Raw genomic sequence first — 6221 nt, forward strand, 5'->3', positions numbered from 1 at the left:
GGGTAACTGCTCTTCTGCCATTCTAGTAATCACTTTTTGATAGACTGGCTAAAATCAAAGAGAAGCTGGATTTGTTGGCCATATGATTCCCTTGAAGCCCATAAAAGGTTTGACAGTTGTGAGAATCACATCATGTTCCAGGTCCTGCATCCATTTTCTGCCGTATGGTCGGGTCGAAAAAAAAAAAAAAAAAAAGGAAGGGACGGTCTTTATTTCTGTGTTTGTGGCGTGTTTGGGCCGAGTGGGTTCCTCTAGGAATTCCTGGGATGCTATTCGAAATAGAAACAGTGAGGCTAATTTACAAACGCCCACTGCACTTACGCCTGTATCTTGTGAGCGGGACCTCGTGACTGCAGCGACTACATCTGTCCCGGTGCTCTCCCCACCTGCTGTGGGTCCCCGCGACACCCTGGCCCGACTGGGCTGCACTCTGGGTGCACCAGGAACACGGCGTCAGCTCCCGTGGGCAACTGTCCCTTAGGTGCCCTCTTCTGTGCACAGGTCAGCAAGAATTCAGTAAGGGAGCAACGTCTTCAAATAAAAATTATGTTTTTAAAAGCGTGTCAAGGCAACACAACTTCAAAAGAATTTGTCAGCTATACTGCATTTGTCCTCTTAGAAGAGACGCTCAGAGATTACTACATGCATGTCATCAAGCAGTTTCAACTGCAATCATGACCCATAATGTCAAGTTACCATTCCACAAAATGATTTTTAAATGACGATCCTGAAAACCTTGCTAAGCTGTAGGAAGCTATTCCATGACTAACTGGTATAATATTTCATAATACTTTTCAGCTATATATTCTCCTCAGCTAAATGTTGCCCGAAATATATGTGTATATATAGAGACACATAAAAAGTAAAAACCTTCAGGAAACAAAATGCAAGGAGTATTATGCTGAGCGAGATTTCAGAAATAATACATGAGAATGAAAGGAAGTTTTATTGGAAGAAGAAAACCTGCTGTTCCTATTCCCCGGGCAAAGGGATGGCTAGACCTGGCAGGCTGATACTGGAAGAGTTTTAACATTCTTTGCATACTTAAGGGCACTATACTCCCTGAATAAGAAAATCAGATGAATCCATTTTAATTAGGGCTATTCCTGTTGTTACCGCCTTGTATCACTTGAGACAACTGGGAGTCTATAGGTAACAAGCTTATTTGATCTGTATCACTGCAGTTAAATGGACACATGGATGAGAACTCTATTAAAAAATCAGTGTATGAGATTTTGGCTGCTGAATCTCTGTGGGCTTTCGCATCTCACATGGCATGGAGCCCGAGGTTTCTCTCCAGTGCTCCTATTGAGCTTGGACGTGGCTTTTTTACGCCCCCACCCTTATGTCCAGAGTTATGTACATGTTTCCACATATCAAAATTGCAGTCTACACTGCTCGGATTGACAACAGCACCAGAGCCTCTCCAGACGTATCCATCACCAGGTCTACGTGCGCTTAAATGTCTCGCTGTAGGCAGCGCGTCCCATTGATCTGGTTCTGCACTGGGAGGTAACTTGCCTAAGTCTGGAGCGATATTTTTTCTCCTGCTCACTCCACATTCGGTGCCTGCTCCACAACTACTGCAGTTCCTTTAGCCCAACAAAAATCTCCAGCGCTCTGCTGTGGATAAAGGCCAGGTGGCCTTTCACTTGGTTGTCACCTCTGGAAAAAGTGCTAATGGACATTTGTGGGTAGGATTGCCGCCCAACCGGCGGCTTGGTTTCTGCGGTGCAGGCGCGGACTTGTCGCACGGGGCTCCCTTCGCACCCGTGGGCCCCGTGGCTCGCGTGGAGCTGGCCCTGCAGGGAGCTCTTGGCTCTTCAGGGCACCTGTTGTACGCGGATGCTCTGGCAGCCTCGCGGTCTGCGCTCTGTTTCATTCCGTTACCCCGCGGACGCGAGTCACTCCTGCACAGGAGCCGTGTGCTGGCGAGGAGGGCACTTAATCGATACAAAAATAAATAGAACATTATTTGTCACTCCTTTGCTGACGGTCAATTATGAGGAAGGTGCTTCCCATGGCAGTGTCAGGAGGGCTAGCAAGGCAGCTGTACCTCTGCCTCGCTTCATCCATCATTACCTAGCAAACGAGCCGACCAGCTTGTGGGCAGGTACAGAAGCCCTGGCAGGCAAGTAAGAAAAGAGATTATTTGTGCATATCTTCAGTGAATCTCCTGGGAATTCAGCGGTGTTCTTGATCTCAAATGCTTGTAATTAAGAGGATGGCATCTTTAGGCTGGAGAATTCCGGATAAAATCATTTTCACAGCACCTAGAGGGCTTGATGTCGCGCTTGATGACAGATGGAGAACCTTTATGAAGGCTCCGTAACCTATTGCCCTGAGAGACTATACTTTTTGGCACTGCAGGATTGGTAGGATATAGATGTTTCTACTCTGGTGGTAGTGTGGCGATTTTTTGAAACAATGAGTCATTGATTAAAGTATTTTAATGAACTATGCAAACAGCGAAAACCTGACAAAGCTTGTGTCACTGCTGAGAGCGAAAACATAACTATTAGCCACAGAGTGTTTTGCTTACGGAGACTTTTACATTGCACAGAACTAAGATGCGGGAAAAGACCAGCAGATAGCATTTCGCGTCTCATCTTTTCAGATCATGACCTCAGGAATGCCATGCCACTTCCCTTCCTTCGCTCCTTCTCTTGAGTTAAAGGTCTTGAAGAAGCTCTTTTTATTTTTTTTCTTCTCTTTCCCCTCTCCCCCTTTTTTACAGATAGAAAGAAAGAGAGAAAGAAAAAACAAGACTCATTCACATTCCGAATCTGCTTTCTGTCTCACACGTATTGCATTTCACAAAACAGATAGAAACAATAGAGCTTATTAAGAAAAACTTGTTTGAATGGCAAATTAAGCATAATGAAAATACACACGTTTTTACAAGTAGTTATTTTTTTCACCAATTGAATATTTTTAACCTTTTTGAGAGTATATACTTGTCTCTGCAAAATGTTTTTCTTTTAGCTCATTTTCACCATATCACCCTGCTATATATAGCTATTTAAAATTGCTAATTCGGTCAGCTCAGAAACCTTAATAAATCTTAGCACCTTGAGTCTTTATTCTCTAGCCAAACATTAGCCAAGAGGGGGGCCCTGCCTCAACAATTATGAGTAAAATCGGGTTGGTTTCCAGGCAAGAGAGGCTGGTGTTCAGACCACTCCACGCTATGCCTCCTTAGGCAGGAGAAACTTGACTATGAAAATCAAGAAAATATCTCAGCCTTCTCCCTCAGTGCCAATACACGTCTTTCCTTGGCGGCATAGATAATCGTAGTAGATTAATAATTTCTCAACAATTGGGAAAATTACGCGAAATGAATAAATAGCTTTCCCCCCCCCCACCCACCCAGAAAAGAAACAGTCAACTTCATCATTGTGTAGACAATTTTAGCAAAAGCTTTGTAGGTAATAGCAAAAAAAGTGCAAGATTTCATCTCCATTCCCCATATCGCTACATTAGGAAGCACAAACACACACACGCGTGCAAAAGCTTAGAAAAGGGCACAGAGGCTATCTTATTTCTTCCTGTATATTGTATATCCATTAAATCAGTATTTTCTGTTCACTCTAACTTGTGTATCCAGTATTACAATGTCTCTTAAACGTGAAGTAACACGATGTTGAGCAGTAAGGTGGACGGGATTTTTCTACTTCCTAGGTATTATAGCGATCTGGGAATTTATTTTTACAGCCTGAGATGTCAGTATGCCACAGAAGCACGAAAATCTCACCATCTGTATGCTCACGGACAATCTCATCAAGTACACTCCACGACAGACTTAGAATAACAAAATGTAGACGCTATTACTACCCTCCACCCATACACGCACCCCGGAGATCTATTTTAAATAGCGCCCAGGCTGAGCTGTGCTGCTAGCTCGGGCCTAGGGAGGGTTGAGCCCGCTCTTTGTTCGCTTGCCCCGCGGTTCTGCCGCAAAGCAGGTTCACGCTATTCGAGGTGGCACTTGTTAAATCCGACGGGAGGTCGCGCCCAGGCGCGGGTCAGCGCGTGGTGCTGCTGCCGAGCCCGGGGCGGGCTCGGGCTTTCCCTGACTCGGGCAGGGCCTTGTGGACGCGCGTTCCCAGCCAGGGCCGGGGAGCTGGAGCAGGCATCGCGCGGCCTCGATGCGCTGCTATTCCCTTCACACGAGACACGCAGACTGCGGGAATCTGCAGTAACGCCGTTTGGAGCGTCCAGCTACCCGGGCCCTTCCGGGGCCGCGCATCAAGGCGGCCGCGTCGCTTCCCGCGGGGGCGCAGCGACCCCCCCTCTCCCTGGTGCCCCGGGCGCCCTTCCCGGGGCACCCTCTGAGCCCTCCCGGCTGGGGGCCCCTCGCTGGGCGCGGGCCGGGAGGCGGCGGTGACGGTGCCGCCCGTGGGGCTCGCCCGAGGCCTGTGGAGTGCGGGGATCCCCGGGCAAGCGGCGGCTCCGCGCGCCCCGCTGCTCTCCGTGAGTCAGCGGGGGTCCCCGGGGCCGAGCCCGCCTCGCCGGGGCCCGCCTGGCGCCCCTGTGGCCGTGCGGGCCGGAGAGGAGGGCCCGCGGCAGGCAGGGGGAGGCAGGAAGGAGGCCGGGCTGATTAGCATGCAGCAGCGCTCGCGAGCCCGGCTCCATTGTTTTAACACCTCCCCTCTCCTCCGCGCCAATCTGTCACCGTTCAGCAGGCGAACGCTGCTGCCTCGAATGCTGCTCTTCTCAAATGAGACGGATAATTAGCTGCCCCGCACGAATGGCGCACTCTTCTCACCCCTGATTGCTATCACCTTCTTGCTCCTGGCAGTTTTGACACCTCGTAATCAGCCTGCTGCTTTTTCTCTTTTCTTTCCCTATTTCTGATTTTTTCCTCCCCCTTCCTTCATTTTTTTTTAATGTAATCCCAGTTGCCATTTAGATTGAGACTCCCCTGTTGAGTTAACCTTGTATGATTGCGGGGGAAAGGGGAATGTACGGGAGTGAGGAAAGAAATCGCCTCCTCTGAGTCTCATCTGCCGAGTGAACCATGGGCGGGGGTAGGAGCATCTCTGCCTGATCCCAGAGCGCTTTTGTTCGTGAGGAGGAACAGCCTCTCCGAGTGTCCTCCGAATCAACCTGCCCTCGGATGGGCGTCGGGAGCGGAGGCTCCTGCACTCTTTAGACTGCGCTTCCACTGCGTTTTCTTTCTAGTTACATCCGGCGCTATGGGGAGGGGATTAAGAAACTTAGCTCACATGGCCGGAAAGATCTGTCTTCCTCCTGGGTAGCCGTGGAGGGAAGGTAACTTTCGCTGAGCCTCTTAGAGGAAATTGGCCGTGTTTCCTGGCAGTCAGAAGGGAGCTCTCATTGGGTGCGGGAATAAACGAGGTGGTAGAGGGATCTTCTCCTGTTTGCAGGAAAATAAGAGATCTCAATTAATGCTCTGGCGATTTCTGAGAGATGCTAAAAAAAAAAAAAAAGACTCGTGGAATCTGTCATAGGAGCGTTTCCCTCTCCTCTAACGAGCTCTGACAGTCTAATTACGAGAGGTACGAGCAGCTGTCGAGGTAGCCGGAGAGCCCGAGGAGCTGCACGTGCTGCAGCGGCCGGGCCCTGCGCCGGGGCTGCCCGGGCAGCCCGGGGTCACCCCCCGAGGACGGACCGCGAGAGCGAGGGACGCCGTGGGGACCCTCGGCTGGACCCCGCTGCTCCTTCTTTCCTCTCCAGCTCCGCTTCCTCCCTCCGGATTATGATTTTTTTTTCCTTTAATGAAATTCCACTTCCCATTTGGACTCAGCTTCCTCCGCTGAGCTGAGCTCGCGCGGAAGGGGGAGAGGAGGGAAGAAGGCTGAGCCTCCTCTGGTGAGTGTAATAAAGCAGATGTCCCTGCTGGCAGCAGCAGCCTCCTCCAGGAAAGCTGTATGAGAGCGGGGCCCACTCAGGGACCGCACTCACCTCCCACGTCAGCTGCTCACAACTGCTGAGCACGAGATCTTTATTTTTATTTTCCCTGCCCCAGCTCCGGGCTGACCGGAAGCCGTCCCGAGCGCCCTCGGGCAGGGAGATCGTTCAACACACGGAGTTAAAGCGCTTCCTAAACCGCGCCCGGGGCGCTGCGGCTCTCGGCAGGGCGCGGAGCCCCCTCGGGCTGGCGCGGGACGAGAGGACACTATTTTTCCTACGGTGATTTGCTGTTTGTTCGGCTCTTGATATAGTGACCTGGGATTGTAGAACCGGGAAAACCAGCC

This window comes from Tinamus guttatus, unplaced genomic scaffold, assembly GCF_059628265.1.
Source record: "Tinamus guttatus ecotype Peru unplaced genomic scaffold, ASM5962826v1 Tinamus_guttatus_pri_ptg000060l, whole genome shotgun sequence".
Classification (NCBI taxonomy): Eukaryota; Metazoa; Chordata; class Aves; order Tinamiformes; family Tinamidae; genus Tinamus; species Tinamus guttatus.